This window comes from Pinus tabuliformis, chromosome 3_1 (genome assembly GCF_031772625.1).
Source record: "Pinus tabuliformis cultivar Carrire ecotype Pingquan chromosome 3_1, CPIR1, whole genome shotgun sequence".
Taxonomy (NCBI): Eukaryota; Viridiplantae; Streptophyta; class Pinopsida; order Pinales; family Pinaceae; genus Pinus; species Pinus tabuliformis.
The window spans coordinates 140008970-140030409 of NC_142301.1; the positions used below are offsets into that span (position 1 = coordinate 140008970).

At 36.7% G+C, this 21440-nt stretch overlaps 1 pseudogene; it reads right to left on the reverse strand.

The window, feature by feature from the left end:
* Positions 1-17620: 17620 nt before the first annotated feature.
* LOC149186171 (heat shock cognate 70 kDa protein 2-like) lies at positions 17621-19837 on the reverse strand (annotated as a pseudogene).
* Between the last annotated feature and the right edge of the window lie 1603 nt (positions 19838-21440).

The window sequence follows — 21440 nt, forward strand, 5'->3', positions numbered from 1 at the left end:
TTGGATAGTGCAGTAACGGGTTGTAATTGCCTCTTTGAAAATGCAATGGAGCTATGGACCATTTTCTAGGAGGACTCAAAACTTGCATAGATTAGGTACAAAGATCAGAGGGGACAATATAAAGTGGATGAGATGGGGGGGGGGACTATGCGCACTTTAGTGCCAGTCTAGTGCTTTGTGCACTTACAAGAAATGAAGGTGCTGCAGGCACATGTTGGGGAGATGCAACACACAGAACACGTTTTTAAGGCTCAGATTCAACCATGGATAGAGGAAGCAAGCCAAATTACTCTGTCTATCCAAAATAAGCTAAAGACTTTCCAAGAGACACAGAGGACCATGCGCCTCGCGATGGAGGGGCCAACTACAGAGGAGCTGGTCGGAGAAGTGCAGTAGATCACTGTATAGAGCATAGTGGACCTTGAATTTTTGAAGATAGAGTTCAGTGAACTCCTCCATAAAGTGGAGAAACCAGCTGAGTGACTCAAGGGTAAGTCACCATATTTGTGTTGGGGGCCTGTTGGGATGGGGTCCCTGGGGTCAAATTTTGTCAGTTAAGTCAATTTTTGTAATAGTTTTTGTGAACAAATGTAAAGTCTCTGTGAAATGTGGAAGTGGAGGGCGAAGATAAGTAAAAGTCAAAGGGGCATTAGTCCCTTGTATGGGTAGGTGATAGGATGGTTTTGAGACTCACCCATGGTCCACGAGCCATGGTATTGTAATGAAGAGGATATATATAGTTGAGTCATAGCGAGTCTAAGGAATAAATTCTGATAGAGAATCATTATAAGGGCAAGGTGCTAAGGTGGGAAAAGTCTATTTCCTATACTTAGGTGAAATGGGAAGGCTCCTATAGCTGAGTGCGCGGAGACCTTGGTAAGTCTGCAGATGAGTGTGTGGGTCCCTGCAGTTGTGTGCACAAGGATAAGAAGTCTGTATTTGAACATTTACATCTTAATAAAGACTGATTTGAGCCGAATTTTTGCATATGTTTATTTTTTTTTGTTAATTTTATATATATCTTCGCTCAGTGATCTGTTTTATATGAATTAATGCTTAATTTCTGCGCGAAACGGATAGATCTGTAATATTTATGCATAATAAGTATAATTAACCACCTTCGCGGAGCTTAGGAAGTTGTTGAATAGATCTGATGTAGTTAACTACTCGGAAAGAATAGATCTTCGCAAACGCAGAACTAGGTCATAAAGGATTCAAAATATGCATTTTATTGTGCGAAAGTAGTGAATATGTATCTTTTATGCATGTCAAGTACAATCAATTACCTTCGCGAAGGTCTAAAGGTCATTTCGATAGAGTTGAAGTAGTTGAAAATAGGAAGGAATAGATCTGTGTGAAGGCAAATCTAAGCTATAATATCCTTAGAAAGACCATCACACAGGCCTCTGGATGCAGAAAACTGGTTCTGGCATCCCCCAATATTGCTTCGGTTTGGACTACAGCCTGCATTATGTAGGTTGTTTCCGAAGGAGCCAATAGTTAGGTTTTTGTTGGTTGGTGCGAATAACTCTGAACCTGGGTTAGGCCCCCTTAAGCCAACAACATGCACTAGTGCTAAAGATTGTGGATCAAGACAAGGAGTTTGTAGTGTGTACGGATGATTGCAAGAGAGGATTTGGTGGAGTTCTCATGCAAGAAGGGTAGGTAGTGTGCTATGAGTCACAAAAATTGAATGAGAACGAGAAACACTATCCAACGCACGATCTTTTGCTAGCAGTGATTATGTTATGAATCCAACTCACAAAAATATAGAAAAGAAAGATCAACGCCTTACAAATCAACCTCTTCGAGGGGGCAACCTCCTTTACGTTACACAAATGAACAATTCTTCGATGATACAGATGAAAAGACCTCCTTTCTATATATAGGAGTCTAAGGGGTCATAATGTAATCATAGTTGACATAACAATAATATTGTAAGGGCACAACAATAACAATAGTGGGCTTCTATGGGGCACAATAATAACAATATGGAGACTACATGGGCACAACAATATAATAAGGGGGTTGCACTAATAACAATAAGGGGTTACACTAGTAGTATAGGGACCTAACATTCCTCTCTCCTTCAAAAGTGTTGTCCTCAACACTTGAGTAGTTTTCAATGCTTCTGTATAAAATTCTCGTCCTCCCATGTGGAATCTTCAGTGGGCAAGTTCTTCCACTAGATAAGATACATTAAAATTGATCGATTTCGTTGTTGTCGGGTTCTTGTTTCCATGACTTCTTCAGGTTCCAATATGATGTTTATTTCCTCATCAAGTTTTGACAATATTGTTTGAACTGGGAGCTTGTCACTTATAAACTTATTTAAGCATGAAACATGGAAAACTGGGGGCACTCGGGAAGATGCAAGAAGCTTCAATTTGTATGCCATAGTACCAATATTTTGCAGCGCCTTGTAAGGAACATAGTACTTTGGTGATAATCTATTATCCTTCTTAGCTTTCTTGAGGGACATTTGTTTGTATGGATGTATTCGTAAAAGTTCTTGGTCTCCCATATCAAAACTTCTTTCGCTGCGATGTTGGTCTGCCTATTGTTTCATTTGATTATGTTCCAAAGTGAGGTTATCCTTTAAGAGTTGGAGAACTTGTTGTTGTTGAGGGTCTACCTTAACACCTTCATGAGATAAAATATGACCCAATGTTGGGTCCCTATAATACTAGTGATTACCCCATTACTATTGTAGTTATACCCCTTATTTATATTGTTGTGCCCCTATTACCCCCATATTGTTATTTCTGTGCCCCATAGAATCCCTCTATTGTTATTTTTGTGGCTTTATATTATTATTGTTAGGTCGGCTGGATTATATTGTGACTCCTTAGACTCCTATATATAGAAAGGAGGTTTTGTCATTTGTATCATCCAAGAATTGTTCATTTATGTAATGTAAAGGAGGTTTCCCCCTCGAAGAGGCTGAATTCTAAGGCGTTGATCTATCTTTTCTATCTTTTCTTGAGCTGGTTTCATAACATTTGGTATCAGAGCTTTGGATTCTAGGGTTTCGCTGCTCCAAACAGGTCATCGTGGCATTTTCACTATAACTTTTTTTCTGTGACGTTTCAGAAGTCGAAAAAAAACCCATTTGAGAAGAAATCGCGCTGAACCTTGGGTCCGAATTTCAGAGCTTTTCGCGCGATATTTGCGGAGATATGATCTGAGGAAGTTGGTCTTTTTGCAGACTCCTGAATTACATTCAAAACAGGTGACCTGGGGAAAATCGTCATAACTTTCTCTCTGGGGATCGGATTGAAATTTCGTAAGAAGGTACAGAAAGAGGACGGACTGTAGTTTCTTGTGTGTGTGTTTCAGATTCAAAGGTTGAAACAGTGACTCGTGGCACGTCGTACAAGTTCGCTCTACTGAACCAGTCTAAAAGCAAGTCACTGTGGGAGATTTCACATAACTCTTTCTTGGAGAATCCAATTTGGCTCAGACTTGTGGCATTGGAAAGAGGACGCAGAAGGCTACTACAGGTAGCAATTTCAGAATTGGATGATCTGAAATTACAGAGATACATCAGATTCAATATCAGGCTTCTATAAAGTGAAAAAAGGTGTGTAGTTTTTTTTTTAAATTTTTGTGTAAGCTTGGTTTAACGGAATTCAAAGGGCATAGTAAAGCATTATTATCGGTAACTGATGCCCCGAGGAAAGAAAATGCAAACACCTAGTAAGGAACCTGAAAGCTCTAGCATGACTCATGAAGAAGAGGAAGAAATGCTACATGATATATCAAAATTACAAGAACAAGTGCAACAAATGTCACGCTCACAAAAGCTAACAGAAGCTAAGATAAGTGGCGTGGAATCTAAGATAAATGGCGTGGAATCTAAGATAAAGGGCATGGAAGCTAAGATGGATGATTTGAAGACAGATTTGAAGAGAGACATGGCAGATTTGAAGATAGATTTGAAGACAGACATGGAAGAATTGAAAAAGTTGCTACAAGAAAGGGTCACTAATGGTGAAAAGGTAGTAAAGGAAACTCATGATGAGAACAAAAGAAATGTTAATCATGATTCCATAGATGCTAATGTTGGATCGAAGAATCACCATATTCCAAAAATCGATATGAGGAAGTTTGATGGCAAGGATCCCGCCACATGGATATTACAGATGGAGCAATTCTTCGATCTCAATAATGTGCAAAACACACAAAAGGTACGTATGGCAACTGTATATTTGGAACCAAATCAGTTTGTATGGTATCAATGGCTTTGCTCTCGTAAACAATTTATCACTTGGGCAATTTTTACGGAAGAATTGATAGCACATTATGAGGATACAAAAAGCAACACTTTTTTTAGCCAATTGATAAGTCTCAAACAAAAGGGTTCAATAATGGAGCACATTGAGGAGTTCCAAAAATTGAACATAAGGGTAAAAGATATTCCAGAGGAGCATAGGATTGATGTGTTCATAGGGTCTTTAAAGGATAATATCCAACATGATGTTCGCCTTTGGGAACCTGATTCATTAGAGAAGGCATTCAGGTTAGCAAGAAAAATGGAAAGCAAAATTATGGCAACCAGGAAGCATACCACTCACAACTATAAAGACGGAAGTGTTGTTGCCCCTAGTCTTCCACAACCTATAAGGTTGACACCACAACAATTGGAAGAAAAAAGAGCAAAAGGGCTTTGTTACAGTTGTGATAGCAAATACACTAAAGGTCATAAGTGTGCTGAGAAGAAATTATTCTACATAGATTGTGAAGAGGAAGAAGAAAAGGAGCAAGAAAGGTCAAAAGAAGAAGATATACTCCAGGAACAAAGCCTAGATGAAGAACAAATAAATCCGACCATATCTTGTAATGCATTGGCGGGAATTACCACTCCTCAAACCATCAAGATAGAAGGACAAATCAAGAAGAAAAAGGTAATAGTGTTGATTGATTCAGGAAGCACCCACAATTTTATTCATTGTAGGGTAGCAAAAGAATTGAATTGCTTCCTATATCCAGCACCAGAGTGTCAAGTGATGATTGCAAATGGAGGAACAATAAATTGCTCTGGAAAGTGCCATAATATCAAGCTATCCATGGGAGAATATGTATTGACTAGCCCAATGCTTTCCATTCCAATGGGAGGTGCTGATGTTGTACTAGGAGTCCAATGGCTACAATCCTTGGGTACAATAGCTTTTAATTTTCAAGAACTTTTCATCAAATTTTCTATGGAAGGAAAGGAAGTTGAATTAAGGGGTATTGCAGGGAAACCAGGAAAGATAATCAGCTCTAATGGCATGACAAAGCTTCTAAAAAAGGAGCAAAGAGGTGTAATTGCACAATTATGTTCGCTAGATGTTTCCACATTGGAATCATCTATTTCTCCAGATCTCCAAAAAGTCCTGGACAATCATTCCAAGGTATTTGAGACTCCCAAAGGTCTCCCACCTATGCGTGATCATGATCATGCTATTCATCTGATTCCAGGAAGTGTTCCTCCAAACATCAGGCCGTACAGATATCCCTATGTCCAAAAAAGTGAAATTGAACGTATGGTTGCAGAAATGCTAGAGGCTGGTATAATTCAACCGAGTCAAAGTTCTTTCTCAGCTCCAGTAGTATTGGTGCACAAGAAGGATGGATCATGGCGCATGTGTCCGGATTATAGGGAGCTCAACAAGCTCACTATTAAAGATAAGTTCCCCATTCCTGTTATTGATGAATTACTGGATGAATTGCATGGATCAATTTACTTCACCAAGTTGGATCTTCGTTCGGGATATCATCAAATCAGAATGAAGATTGAAGACATTCCGAAAACGGCATTTAGAACTCATGAGGGTCATTATGAATTTTTGGTCATGCCTTTTGGCCTTACCAATGCACCTTCAACATTTCAAGGTTTGATGAATTCAATTTTCAAACCATTCCTTAGAAAATTTGTGTTAGTATTTTTTGATGATATACTAATCTACAACAAGTCTTGGAAGGATCATGTTGAACATGTTGACAGGGTGCTACAACTATTGGAGGAGAAACAATTATATGCAAAAAGATCCAAATGTTTCTTTGGAGTCCAGGAGGTGGAATATTTGGGTCATATTGTATCTCATGAAGGAGTTAAGGTAGACCCTAGCAAAATTAAAGCCATTAAGGAATGGAAAATCCCCACATCCATAAAGCATCTGCGAGGATTTCTTGGGTTGACAGGGTATTATCGCAAGTTTGTTAAGAATTATGGGAGAATAGCAGCACCTCTAACAACATTATTGAAGAAAGATTCATTTTCATGGACTCCGGAAGCAACAAAGGCCTTTGAACATCTTAAAGAGGCAATGTGCCAAGCACCGGTCTTAGCTACACCGGACTTCACAAAAACCTTTATTGTGGAATGTGATGCTTCAGGAAATGGAATTGGTGTTGTTCTAATGCAAGATGAAAGACCCATTGCTTTTGAAAGTCGTCCAATCAAGGGAAAGTTTTTAAGCAAAGCTATTTATGAGAAGGAAATGTTGGCAATACTCCATGCACTTAAGAAATGGCGACCCTACCTAATGGGAAGACACTTCAAGGTAAAAACGGATCATGATAGCCTTAAATACTTTTTAGAACAAAGATTATCCTCTGAAGAGCAACAAAAGTGGGTCACAAAGATGTTGGGTTATGACTTTGAAATCATCTACAAAAAAGGGAAGCAAAATGTGGTGGCAGATGCACTCTCAAGAAAGGATGAGGATGTGGAAGCATTGTTGTGTGCCATTTCTATTATCCAACCAGATTGGATAAACGAAGCAAGGGAGGAATGGAAGAATGACGAAGAAGTGTGGGCACTTATTCGAAAGCTACAACAAGATTCCAGTACTTCTGATACATTTAGCTGGCAAAATGATTCGTTATGGTACAAAGATCGCTTATACCTCTGTAAGAATTCCCAGCTAAAACAAAAGATTCTTATGGAATTGCACACTTCTCCCTTAGGAGGGCACTCAGGATTTTTAAAAACTTACCACAGGGTTAAGAAGGAATTTTTTTGGGATGGCCTTAAATCAGATATTCAAAAGTTTGTGGCGGAATGTTTGGTTTGCCAACAAAATAAAGTTGAAACAATTAAGACACCGGGTCTATTACAACCTTTATCCATTCCAAGCCAACGTTGGGAGGAGGTTTCAATGGATTTTATCACAGGTTTACCCAAGTCTGAGGGAAAGAGTGTCATCATGGTGGTAGTTGACAGACTTACCAAGTATGCACACTTTTGTGCATTATCACATCCATTTAAAGCCAGTACAGTTTCTACTGCATTTATGGAAACAGTTCAAAAGCTACATGGAAACCCAAAGATTATTGTAAGTGACAGAGATCCCATTTTCACTGGAAATTTTTGGACAGAATTATTTTCTTGTCTTGGTACTCAGTTAGCTCATAGCTCATCTTATCATCCTCAATCTGATGGGCAAACTGAGATAGTAAACAAATGTTTGGAAGGATATCTTCGTTGCTTTGTATCTGATAAACAGACACAATGGGTCAAATGGTTGCCTCTGGCTGAATGGTGGTATAACACTTCCTTCCATACAGCAACAAAAATGACCCCATTTATGGCACTTTATGGGTATCAACCACCATCCATCACATCATATTTAAGAGAAAATTCTAAGGTTCAGGCAGTGGAACATCACATCGAACATCAACAACAAGTCCTCCAACTCTTAAAGGATAACCTCGTGTTGGCACAAAATAGAATGAAACAACAGGCAGATCAACATCGCAGTGAAAGAAGTTTTGATGTAGGTGATTGGGTATTCCTACGGCTACAACCATATAAGCAAATGTCCCTAAAGCAAGCTAAGAAGGATAATAAATTATCACCAAAGTATTATGGTCCGTACAAGGTGTTGCAAAAGATTGGTACTATGGCATACAAATTGGAGCTTCCTGCAGCTTCTCGATTGCACCCAGTTTTCCATGTTTCATGTTTAAAGAAGGTTATAGGTGACAAGCTCCCAATTCAAACAATATTGCCAGAACTTGACGAGGAAGGAAAAATTATATTGGAACCGGAAGCAGTCACAGAAACAAGAACTCGACAGCTACGAAATCGATCAATTTCAGAGTATCTTATCAAGTGGAAGAACTTATCCGCTGAAGATTCCACATGGGAGGATGAGAATTTTATGCAGAAGTATCCAGAACTACTCAAGCGTTGAGGACAACACTTTTTTGAAGGAGAGGGGCATGTTGGGTCCCTATAATACTAGTGATTACCCCATTACTATTGTAGTTATACCCCTTATTTATATTGTTGTGCCCCTATTACCCCATATTGTTATTTCTGTGCCCCATAGAATCCCTCTATTGTTATTTTTGTGGCTTTATATTATTATTGTTAGGTCGGCTGGATTATATTGTGACTCCTTAGACTCCTATATATTGAAAGGAGGTTTTGTCATTTGTATCATCCAAGAATTGTTCATTTATGTAATGTAAAGGAGGTTGCCCCCTCGAAGAGGCTGAATTCTAAGGCGTTGATCTATCTTTTGTATCTTTTCTTGAGCTGGTTTCTTAACACCCAAGTATTGCACCTCTTGTACTCTAAAGAAACATTTGGAGGTTTTTGCATATAATTGTTTCTCGTCCAATAGTCTGAGCACTCTATCAACATGTTCAACATGATCCTTCCAAGACTTGCTGTAGATTAGTATATCATCAAAAAAATACTAACAAAATTTTTCTAAGGAAGGGTTTGAAAATGGAATTCATCAAACCTTGGAATGTAGAAGGTGCATTGGTAAGGCCAAAAGGCATGACCAAAAATTCATAATGACCCTCATGAGTTCTAAATGTTCTTTTCGGAATGTCTTCATTCTTCATTCTGATTTGATGATATCCTGCATGAAGGTATGACTTGCTGAAGTAAATTTCCTCATGCAATTCATCCAATAATTCATCAATGAGAGGAATGGGAAATTTATCTTTAATAGTGAGATTTTTGAGCTCTCTATAATCCAAACACATGTGCCATGATCCATCCTTCTTGTGCATCAATACTACCGGAGCAAAGAAAGAACTTTGAATAGGTTGAATTATGCCAGACTCTAGCATTTCTGCAACCATATGTTTAATTTCACTCTTTTGTACAAAAGGATATATGTAAGGCCTGATGTTTGGAGGAATACTTCCTGGAAAATGAATAGCATGATCATGATCACAAATAGGTGGGAGGCCTTTGGGAGTCTCAAATACCTTGGAATGATTGTCCAAGACTTTTTGGAGATCTGGAGAAATAGATGATTTCGACGTGGGAACCTCTAGCGAACATAATTGTGTAATTACGCCACATTGTTCTTCCTTTAGAAGATTTGTCATGCTGTTAGAGCTGATTATCTTTCCTGGTTTCCCTGCGATACCCCTTAATTCAACTTCCTTTCCTTCTGAAAAATTTTCAAGAAGAGTTCTTGAAAATTAAAAGTTATAGATTTGAGGCTTCTGCGATCTTCATTTTGTGTAGTGATGTCTTCCGGAGTCATCACGTTCATGATTTATTGTATCGACGTTTCGAACCAACCTCTGTGGTTCATCATCAGGATCAGATGTGTGAAAGTTATCGTACCCAAAGATTGTAGCCATTAGACTCATAGTACAACATCAACACCACCCATTGGAATGGAAAGCATTGGACTATTCAAAACATATTCTCCCATGGATAGCTTGATATTATAGCACTTTCCAGAGAAATTTATGGTTCTTCCATTTGTAACCAACACTTGACACTCTGGTGCTGGATATAGGAAGCAATTCAATTCCTTCACTATCTTACAATGAATAAAATTATGGGTATTGCCCGAATCAATCAAAACTATTACCTTTTTATTCTTGATATGTCCTATCTTGATAGTTGGAAAATTGGTAATTCCTGCCAATGCATTGCAATATATGATCGAATTCATTTCTTGATGCTCGATGTGATCTTTCACTTCTTGAATCTTTTTCTTCTTGATATGTCCTTCTATCTTGAGAGTTTGAGAAATGGTAATTCATGCCAATGCTTTACAAGATATGATCGGATTCATTTCTTCTTTCTCTGGGGTTGGTTCCTGGTGGATATCCTCTTCTTTTGATGTTTCTTGATCCTTTTCTTCCTCCTCTTCACAATCTATGTAAAATAATTTCTTCTCAACACACTTATGAGCTTTAGTGTATTTACTATCACAAATGTAACAAAGCCCTTTTTCTCTTTTTTCTTCCAATTGTTGTGGTGTAAACCTTGTAGGTTGTGGAAGGCTAGGAGCAAAAACACTTCCATATTTATAGTTGTGAGTGGTAGGATTCCTTGTTTCCATAATTCCACCTTCAATTTTCTTGCCAACTTGAATGCCTTCTCTAATGAATCAGGTTCCCAAAGAAGAACCTCATGTTGAATGTTATCCTTTACAGTCTCTATGAAGACATCAATCCTTCCCTTATATGGAATATCATTTATACTTATATTTAATTTTTGGAAGTCCTCAATGTGCTCTTCCATTTAACCCTTTTGTTTGAGATTTATCAATTGGATAAAGAAGGTGTTTCTCTTTGTATCCTCATAATGTGCTATCATTTCCTCCGTGACAATTGACCAAGTGACAAGTGGTGTACGAGAACAAAGCCCTTTATACCATAAAAATTGATTCGGTTCTAAATATAAAGATGCAATACGTACCTTTTGTAACAGTTGTACATCATGTAGATCAAAATATTGTTCCATCTATAGTATCCAATTTACCGGATCATTGCCATCAAACTTCCTCATATCGCCTTTTCTTGATTTTGGGTCATCCAGGATATCATAAGAGGTTGACGATGTTGAAGAAATTATACTATTGGATGAATCTGAAGAATGAAGTGGCGGAGTTTGTGGCTAGATGTTTAGATTGTCAGCAGGTCAAGGCGGAATGTAAGAATCTAGGTGGTTTACTACAACCTATAGTGATTCCAGAATGGAAATGGGAGGTCATTCCCATGGATTTCATCACAGGTCTTTCGAGGAAAGTGAGGCATCATGATTCTATTATGGCTGTGGTTGAAAAATTGAGAAAGGTAGCTCACTTCATTCTAATAAAGACTACATATTGATCTAGTGAGGTAGTATAGGTTTTCATCAGAGAGATAGTGAGACTGCATGGTGTTCCAAAGAAGATTGTATAGGACAAGGATACAAAGTTCACTTCCAAGTTTTGGAAGTAGCTATTTGTAGGTTTGGGCACAAAGTTGGCCTTCATCACAAATTATCGTCCACAGACAGATGGATAGATAGAGAGGGTCAACAGGATCTAAGAGGATATTTTGAGGATGTACGTGAGGCACCAACAGAAGAAATGGGAGCAGTATCTTAAATTGGTTGAGTTTGCATACAATGATGGTTATCAAGAGTCATTAAGGATCAGCCCTTTCGAGGCATTGTATGGACGGATTTGTAACACTCCCATCAACTTGAGTGATCCATTGAACAAGGTACTTATTTGACCAAACTTGTTGGTAGACATGGAGCAGGAAATGTAGGTTATAAAGAAGAATATAAAGGTAGAAAAGGATAAACAAAAGAGTTATGCGGATCAACACATGGTGTTCAAGGAATTTTAGGTTTTGGAGCATGTGTATTTGCACATCAAGCCCAAGAAAATCTCTTTGAGGATTGGTTCATGTGCCAAGTTGGCACCATGGTATTGCGGGCCTTTCGAGATCCTTGAGAAGATTGGACCAGTGGCATATCGAATTGCACTACCCCCAACAGTGAAATTCCATGATGTTTTCCATATTTCATTGCTTAAGAAGTATATAAAGGATGGCGATCATGTTATTGATTGGTCTGTATTGTAGTTGGAGCAAGAAGGAGATTTCCATCCGGAGCCTCAGTGCATATTGCAGTGGAAACATCTCATGATCAGGAAAAAATCCATAGAGCAAGTTAAAATGTAGTGGAAGCACTTTGGACCTAAAGAAGCTACATGGGAGATGGCAGATCAGATGCGAGCCTTGTATCCTTCATTGTTTTCTAGTTGAGGCAAAACAGTTTTGGTTTAATGTTGGTATATGTTTGGCGTATGTTTTGCTGATGTTTTGGTATATGTATGTATATGTATATGGATGTAAATATTGCCATGAGCTATGTTATAAAGCTCCAATAAGCCGTATCGGTGTCATATTATTATGGTTGTTATATTGTCATGTTGTCATGATGTTTTTCTTTTAAGCAGGTCTTTCATTGTAAATATTACAATGAGCTAAGTTACAAAGCTCCATGGGCTATGTTTGGTTTTCAACGGTTTTTCTGAGGTCATGGTGTGGTTTAACGTCGAGGACAGTGTTCCCCAAGGGGAAGGGTTCTATAACAACCCTGGTGAAAATTTCATGTAATTAAGGTTAATAAAGGAAAAATAGGCCACGGTTAAGGGACACTTATTCCAAGTTGAATGTTTGGAAAATATATCTTATTGGGTGTCACTAGATGCGTGTTTTGGCTAAGGAAAATTGGAAAAGGCTAAGGCAAAGGGATTAAAAGGAAAAAGGAATTTTTGCCACATTAATTAATGAAAATAAAGGAAAATAGGAGAAAAAGAAGGTAAAAGGTCACAGGTTGCATGGGAGGAGGAAATTGAAGGAAAATAATGGAAAATGAATAAAATAGAGGCATCATTAATAAAAAGGATTTTGAAGATCAGTGGGCAAGCTTTTTCTAACCTTTTATCAGTTCAAGTTTGGAGCTCTCACATTATTCTCTCTCTCTCGCTCACTCTTGATCACTTAGAGTTTTCTTGGAGCACCCTAGCTTTGGATCAAGGAAGGAAAAGCAAGCAATGGGAAAGGAAGGAAACCAAGGATCAAGGAACAAGAGCAAGATCAAGAAGCTTCAATAGAAAAAAATGTAGGTAGCCTTTTGCATGTGTGATTTCCTAGCTAGTTTGGACATGCATGGATTTGCATGTTGGTGTATGGTTCTCTTATGACTAGTGGCATGGTTTTGTAAGGTTATGACAGTGGTTTTAGCCTAGCCTTGCCTTTTTCTAGATGCCATGGTGTTGGGATGTTTATTTCGGTTTTGATCTTTGGTTTGCTGGATTGGTTTCAGAATCTTGGGCGGAGGTGGTCTCAAGGTTAATTTCCCAAACACATAGGAATCCCTTGACTAGTTTTGGTGGGATACATGGTAAATCCTAAGGGATAAGTCTTGGTTTAGGGCCTAGTGATCCGGGTTTGGATTATGGTAAAGCGTGAGAGACTGGTCTCGGTTTAGGGCCTAGTGATTCGAGATTGGATTGCAGTAATTCCTGAGAGACAAGGAGACGGAAAATTCCTCAAGGATAGTGATGGATTCCAAATGGCATTCCAAGTTCGGTTCAGTTGTGATCGAAGCATCGGTTTGGGTGTGATCAAGTTTTGGTGGTTTAACCTCTGGATTCCCCTGGTTGTTCTTGGATTGGTTTTTCTACGAGATCCCACATTCATGCTTGGAATATGGCACAAGGGTGACTGGCTGAAAGAGAGATTTGGTTCAACCATGTCTATGGTCAGGTGGTTCAACCATGTCTATGGATTTAGAGTTTTATTGTGCTTTGATGCTATGTTGCTGCAGTGCTCATGTTAATCAAGTTTTAGGAGTTCGGTTTGAAATTATATGAAACGAGGCTCGCATGGAGGAAGTGAAGGCATGGAGGATTTGGGTATACTGTGATTGGCGGATTCAGGAGATGGAAGAGATTTCTCTATCCAATGGTGGTTGGATAATTCGACAGAAATTGCGCGAGGCTCATTGGTCGTGATAGTACCAGCATACTGGAGTCTGTAGAGTCATTTTTACAGTGTAATCGGCGAGGATCGTTGATTGTGGTGGCCTTCAGCAAATGGTAGTTCACAGATCCGTGAGATAAAAATTTTCCTGTCTGATAGTGCCAACATACTATGAAAGAATTTGAGTCTTCCCGCTCATAGAAGTGAGTTGTTACATGTATAATTTGCTTGATAAATTAATAGAAGAATTGAGCAACGCAACAACAACATGGTGGTTTTTTGTCCGAGATAAGTTTTCCACCGAAAACAATTGTGTCTATTTGTGATTGCCTTCATGGTTTCTGAATTATTTTTGATGCACTAATATCTAATTATGTGTTTCAGTTTATGCATGTTAAAGATTAAATAATAGGAGAAAAATTGTATAAGTATTCACACCATTGATTCACCCGCCCCCTCCCCCCCATCTCCAACCCCCTCCCCCTCTCAGTAGTGATCTAGTTTCCAACAAGAACAACTACCTCACCCAGGGTGGCTCTTTATGAGAGGAACTATGTGGACTTGCATTCATAAGTTTGGATTTTAAATGAAGAAGTACTACAACACTTGAGGAAAGCAATTTTGATGATCTTTTTTAATAGAAATTTATAATTTTTTTCTTTAGAAAAAAAGAAAGGAAGAAAAGACTAAATTAAAGTCCTTAAAAATTAAAAAACGAAACAATAATAATAATATAAATAATAAGCCACAATAATTGTAAAAATTTATAATAAAATAATAAGTTAACCTACATCTATCTTTGCCTTAAATAAATCTTTTAAAATTTGACATGCCTTTATGTTCCTTGTTTATTTTTATTTTTTTTAGACTTATTAAAACATTCTCGTTCAATTGTTAGATGTGTGTTAATAATGCTTATTAAAACATTCCCTTTCAATTGTTGGGTGTGTGTTTATGAAAACGCTTTAGTTTTCCCATAGTTTTGTAGTTTCAGTTATGGAATTACGGTTTGATTGAAAATTCATATTTAGTAGGATTTATATTGTATTTTAATATATTGTACAAAAATATAAAGAAAAAAACTTCTTGGTCTTTGGGTTTCCAAGTTAAAATTTATGTAAATTTGTGTGTGTCATTCTATTTTTTTTGTTTTTATTAAGAATCTATTTGCAACAATTATTTGTACATAATTAAAACTTACATCAATATGATAAAAGTTTTGGTCTTTTAAAAAATGAAATTCAGACCCATAAAATATTTTACAATATTTTTCTAATTTTCATTATCATATGTTTATATGTGTAAAAATCTATTTATAATAAGAACTTTATCACTTTTATTGGAAACTTAAGCACAAGAAAACATTTTCCTTAGTATAAATGAAAATTCCAACCTTCTCATTATGCCTCCCATTATTATAGATAGAAAAAACATTATACAACCTCCAATTCAAGGTGGCAAATTAAATTCAAAATGGCAAGTTAAACATGTTTATTTAATTTACTTCAATTTCATTTCCAACAAATGAATAACCATAAATTAATAAAAACACCTTTCATTTTGGTAAAAGTGACTTGCTCTTTACAAATTTAATTATTTTTTTCTTTTTTATTACCAAATAACATCATATATGAGCCCAACAACACTATAATAATTCAACATATGAGTAGCTATAGCAAAAGTGGTTAGCTTTTTACAAATTTAATTATTTTTTAATTTTATTATTAAAGAACATATTTAATATATGAGCCCAAAAACATTAATAATACACCGTTCTTTGGCAAAAGTGATTTTCTTTTTACAAATTTATTTATTTTTTAATTTTATTACCAAAGAACATATTTAATATGAGTCTAAAGCACTAATAATATATTTCCTCAAACATAAGAACTTCATTTTTAAAATGCTTATACCCTTGAATCATTATATTATTCAATAATAAATTAAAATGGTCTAGTATGAAGCTAATGTGATTTTGGATTGCTCAAGTGAATGGAGAGTTAAGTAATCACTTTGACTTCAATTTAGTTACAGTTTGCTCTACAAAGATTAGGATGAATAGTAGAATATGTTTGTTTTACCCAAATAGCATGTAGAAAACTGACAAATGACAAAGAATAGGAAAGAATTAGCAAGTTGACATGTTTATGACTTTGTATATTTGTTATTCCTTGTTGAAGGATATTTAGATTTCCATTTAATTGGTGGCAAATTTTCCCAAACAATGACAAGGAATTTCCATCAAATATAAGAAAGAATTACTATGAAAAAAGAAGCATGTAAAATTGAAAACTTAACAAATAGCTAATCCTAAAATCTTTTAAAAATTGATGCTTTTATAATGATATTTGTAAATGCCACTTTTGTTGGAAACTTAAGCTTTAAACTAAGATTTTTCTCTTTTTAGTGTAAATAGACGTTGTGGTACTCTTACTGTCTCTATTTTTTTTCCATCCTAATTTCATTTTGGATAGACACAACATAACCTCCTATAATTGTTTTCCATAGTAATTTCTTTTTAGACACAACATAACCTCCTGTAATTGTTTTCCATAGTAATTTCTTTTTATAGACACAAAATAACCTCCTAATCCCAAGTTAACATACTTATGCTTTTGTAAATGCTTGGAAGAATCATACTGGCAAGTTAACCTCCTTAACGTTTTGTCTATGCTTTTATTTGCTTGGAAGAATAAGGATAAAGGCTTAGGTTTCAATTTTGTTGGTGACACTACTTCAATAAATCATTAAATTTATCTTTGACAAAAATGGTTAGGTCATTATAATTATTTTGCATCTTTATTACTCAATATATTAGACCATTTCATTATGTGAAAGCAAGACAAACCATATCATAAAATAGACCATTTTAGTTATCAAATTTTAAGTGGAATAGAATGCAACTTATTATATTATGAAATATAACAAATTTGTAACAAATATTGACTTTTTTCCACAATGTCTAAACATAAGAAAATATTGTTCATATCATTACCTCATTAAATTGTTGAATAATGAACTAAAATGATATGTTGTGAAGTTAATGAGGCCTTTGTTTCAGTTTTAAAGTGGATGGAGAGCGATTACCAAGGCTTCATTTTAGCTATGTTTTGCTAACTTAAATAGTAGATTTCATTTGAGATATGGTTTCCTCCATTTAAAGGATACATTTGCCTAGTGTACCATGATACTTGGAAATTTAAACCTCAAAATTTCATGTATTATACCAGGTAATTTTTACCATGTAATATCACTTAAAAAAAATAATACAAAACCAATAAACTAATAAAAGAATATTGAAAAAAAAAAACAGCTCTCGAGTATTCCAACAAAATAAAAATCAAATATCCAACACAAATTCTCTTTTCCTTACAAGTCAAAACACCAACATTCAATTTTCATATCTAAAATTAAGATACAATCTACCTTCTAAATCCTCATTATTCCACCCTAACAAAAGTGAAATAGATATAAAATATTTGAAGGCACACAATACAAATCCTCATTATTCCAACATAATAAAAGTGAAATAGATATAAAATATTTCAACACAAACTGTACTATTCCACTTCTAAATCTAGATTTGTAAGAACCAAAAACACCCATACACAACCAATAAAACAATATAAAAATTTAGAAAAAATGAAACAGCTCTAAAGTATTCCAACAACATAACGAAGTAAAATATCAACACAAATCCTCATTTCCTTGCTGCTCAAAACAACAGCATTCAATTCTCATATCTAAAATGGAGAGACAATCCACCTTCTAAATCCTCATTTCCTTGCTGCTCAAAACAACAGCATTCAATAGAGAGACAATCCACCTTCTAAATCCTGATTTGTAAGGGTTAAAACAAAAAGAGAAAAGAGAAAATTATTTAATCAACTTCCTCAATTTTAGGCCCCGAGCCTGCAGCAGCAGAATAACCCTGTTCAGGAGAGCCAGCAGCTCCATAGGCTCCACCAGGTATATCAGCACCAGCGCCTTGGTACATCTTAGCAATGATAGGATTGCAAGTGTTCTCCAGCTCCTTCATCTTGTCATCAAACTCGTCAGCATCTGCAAGCTGGTTGTTATCGAGCCATTGGATAGTCTGTTCAAGGGCATCCTCAATCTTCTTTTTATCAGATGGATCTAACTTTGCCGCAATCTTATCATCTCGAATGGTATTCCTTACGCTGTAAGCATAGTTCTCCAAAGAGTTCTTGGCCTCTAACTTCTTCTTGTGCTCTTCATCTTCAGCCTTGTATGTCTCAGAATCACGAACCATCTTCTCAATCTCCTCCTTACTCAATCTACCCTTGTCATTTGTAATGGTGATTTTGTTTTTGTGACCAGTGGTTTTGTCCTCAGCAGAGACATTTAGAATACCATTGGCATCAATATCAAAGCACACAGTGATCTGGGGAACTCCTCTGGGAGCAGGGGGAATACCAGAAAGTTCAAATTTACCCAACAAGTTATTGTCCCTGGTTCGAGTTCGCTCACCCTCATACACTTGAATCAACACACCAGGCTGGTTGTCTGCGTAAGTAGAAAAGACTTGCTCCTTCTTTGTGGGGATGGTAGTATTCCTGGAGACGAGAACTGTCATAATCCCACCTGCAGTTTCTAGCCCTAATGAAAGGGGAGTAACATCTAGAAGCAACAGATCTTGCACTTTCTCACTGCCCTCTCCACTCAAAATAGCAGCTTGCACTGCAGCTCCGTATGCAACAGCCTCATCAGGGTTAATGCTCTTGCAAAGCTCCTTGCCATTGAAGAGGTCCTGCAACAAGGACTGAACCTTAGGGATCCTGGTAGACCCACCAACAAGAACCACATCATGGATTGAGCGTTTGTCCATCTTCGCATCCCGCAGGCATTTCTCAACAGGCTCCATGCACTTCCTGAACAAATCCATGTTCAACTCTTCAAATCTAGCCCTAGTAATAGTGGTATAGAAGTCAATACCTTCATATAGGGAATCAATCTCAATGGTGGTCTGGGCAGTTGATGAAAGGGTTCTCTTAGCTCTCTCACAGGAAGTTCTGAGTCTCCTGAGGGCTCTGGCATTACCACTAATGTCCTTCTTATGTTTTCTCTTAAACTCTTGTACAAAGTGGTTCACCAATCTATTATCAAAATCTTCACCACCCAAATGTGTATCACCAGCAGTGGCCTTCACTTCAAAAATACCATCTTCAATTGTGAGCAGAGACACATCAAAAGTACCTCCACCCAAATCAAAGATAAGAACATTCTTCTCACCAGAACTGCTAGCCTTCTTGTCAAGCCCATAGGCAATAGCAGCAGCAGTGGGCTCATTGATGATTCTCATAACATTCAAACCAGAGATTGCCCCTGCGTCCTTGGTTGCCTGCCTTTGAGAATCATTGAAGTATGCAGGAACAGTGACCACATCATTCTTAACAGTGGTCCCAAGATAAGCTTCTGCAATCTCCTTCATCTTAGTTAAATCTCCTTCATCTTAGTTAAAACCATGGAAGAGATCTCTTCGGCTGCAAAATGCTTCTCCTCCCCTTTGTATGTTACAACGATGCTGGGCTTATCGCCAACCCCTGAAATGACCTTGAAAGGCCATAATTTCGCATCGCTCACAACGGAGGGATCAGAGAACCTCCTACCAATCAACCGCTTTGCATCTGCCATAACATAGAGAACTGATTTAGATTGAACACAAATGCAAATTCTACACAAACAGAAGAATCTTACAGCTGCAAATTCAAGCCTTCATATCAATCACCTTCAAAAAACTATAAGCTGAATTATGTCCATCCCGGTTCATATTCGAGAATGAAAGGGGAATTAATATACAACAACTGAATCACATATACAGAAATAAGCAGTGGAATAAACTCCCTCAAAAGAGTGACAGAGATTACTAACCGAAAACAGTGTTGATAGGATTCATGGCGACCTGGTTCTTGGCAGCATCTCCGATGAGACGCTCTGTATCAGTAAAAGCGACATAGGAGGGAGTGGTTCGATTCCCCTGATCATTGGCGATGATTTCCACCCTGTCGTGCTGCCACACTCCCACACACGAGTACGTCGTCCCCAGATCGATTCCGATCGCTGCTCCCTCGCCCATATTGACACTCTCACACACAGAACGCAGAGAGGGAGTTAACTAAGGAAATTGGGCCGAGAGCGATCGAAACTGTAGACGAGTAATGCAGGCCAAGAAGCACGACTGGCGAAATGTTCAAAATAGTTGTTTCACACTTGAATTCCATTCCATTCCATTCCCTTCCCTTGAGGATATTTTATAGTCGTAGAAATACTTTCAACTTAACTTCTCCCTTGGGATAAAGTAAAAAATAGGGGTTGGTTTTTCAACGAATTGCCCCTAAACCAATCCGTCATGGGTATTTATTGTGATACAGAACTAATTTTTTTTTTTCTTTGGGAAACTTTATCTATCGGTTTCGGTTTTTATTGTTCTGTAAACCCATAAATTTATTTTTCTCTTTCCAGAAACTTCATTTACCATTTTTTTTTATTGTTATACTAACTTAAGTTTCTCGAAAGAGAAACTTTATTAACCGGACTTTGGGATATTATTATTATAACGGTTTTCATATTTCATATTATAAGTTTAATGTTCTAATTTTATAAATTTTAATTTGTGGGCAAAAAAATCAATCTTAAATCAATTTCAATCTAAAAAAATTCAATCTTAAAGCAATTTCAACCTAATTCGAGAAAAGTAAGTTTTAAATAATTGCCACACAAACCTAATTCACTTATTTAAAAAACTCCATTTAAAAGTTTTATTGTTGGATAACCGGAATTCTCTCCTTCAAGAAACTTCATCTATTAGGTTTTGGGATTTTATTGTTATGGTTTTCATTTTCCAACGTCATAATTTTAGTGCTACAACCTTAAAAGTTGAATTTCTAACAATGAAACGGGTATGTTAACCTCATAGGTCGTACCTTGATTCGTTATTATGAGATTTTTTTTATTAAAAGCCCATATCCAAGTGTAATTGGTCTAAAAATATCTATTGTCTACTTTGGTCACCCACAAAAAAATATCTCATAGAATCAACTATCTCCACAATGTGAAATTAAAAATCAGCCTTTTATTCAAGGGTCACCTTACTTTCTAATGAAGACAAGAAGAAGGAAGAAGTTATCCTTACATTCTCTATCTTTCCATGTTTCTATGAGAGGAAATTCTTGATGTGAGCAAAATTACAATTCTCTTTGGTTGTATGTATGCCCTCTTGGATCATATGTTGTTCTTGATTTCTTATAAATCAATATAAATGCTTCTTATATTTGAAAAATAACTAATGTATTATTCATTTCTTTTGCATGTTTTTTAGTGGGGAAGCACGCATGATTTTCTTATATGGATTCTTGTGAAGAGTATTTGTTTTCGAAATGAACAACTATGTTGTGTGATTCTCTAGTGTGCACATTGTTGGCATGGAGTGCTATGATTTCTTTGTGTGCTTTATGTTTACTATTTATGCATCCTTTACGTTTATTATGGGTGGGCTCCTCTGCATGTGTGACTACTCCACTAGACCAATGTGGTTGAACTCTTGGCTTCACATTGCTTATGATGGGCAAGATTCACATCTTTGGTTCAAGCCACAAGGTCCTCAACTATTATTAAGATAATGTGTGATTTTATATGGTTTTGAATACAACACATGTTACTTTATAAGGTAAGTCCTTTGT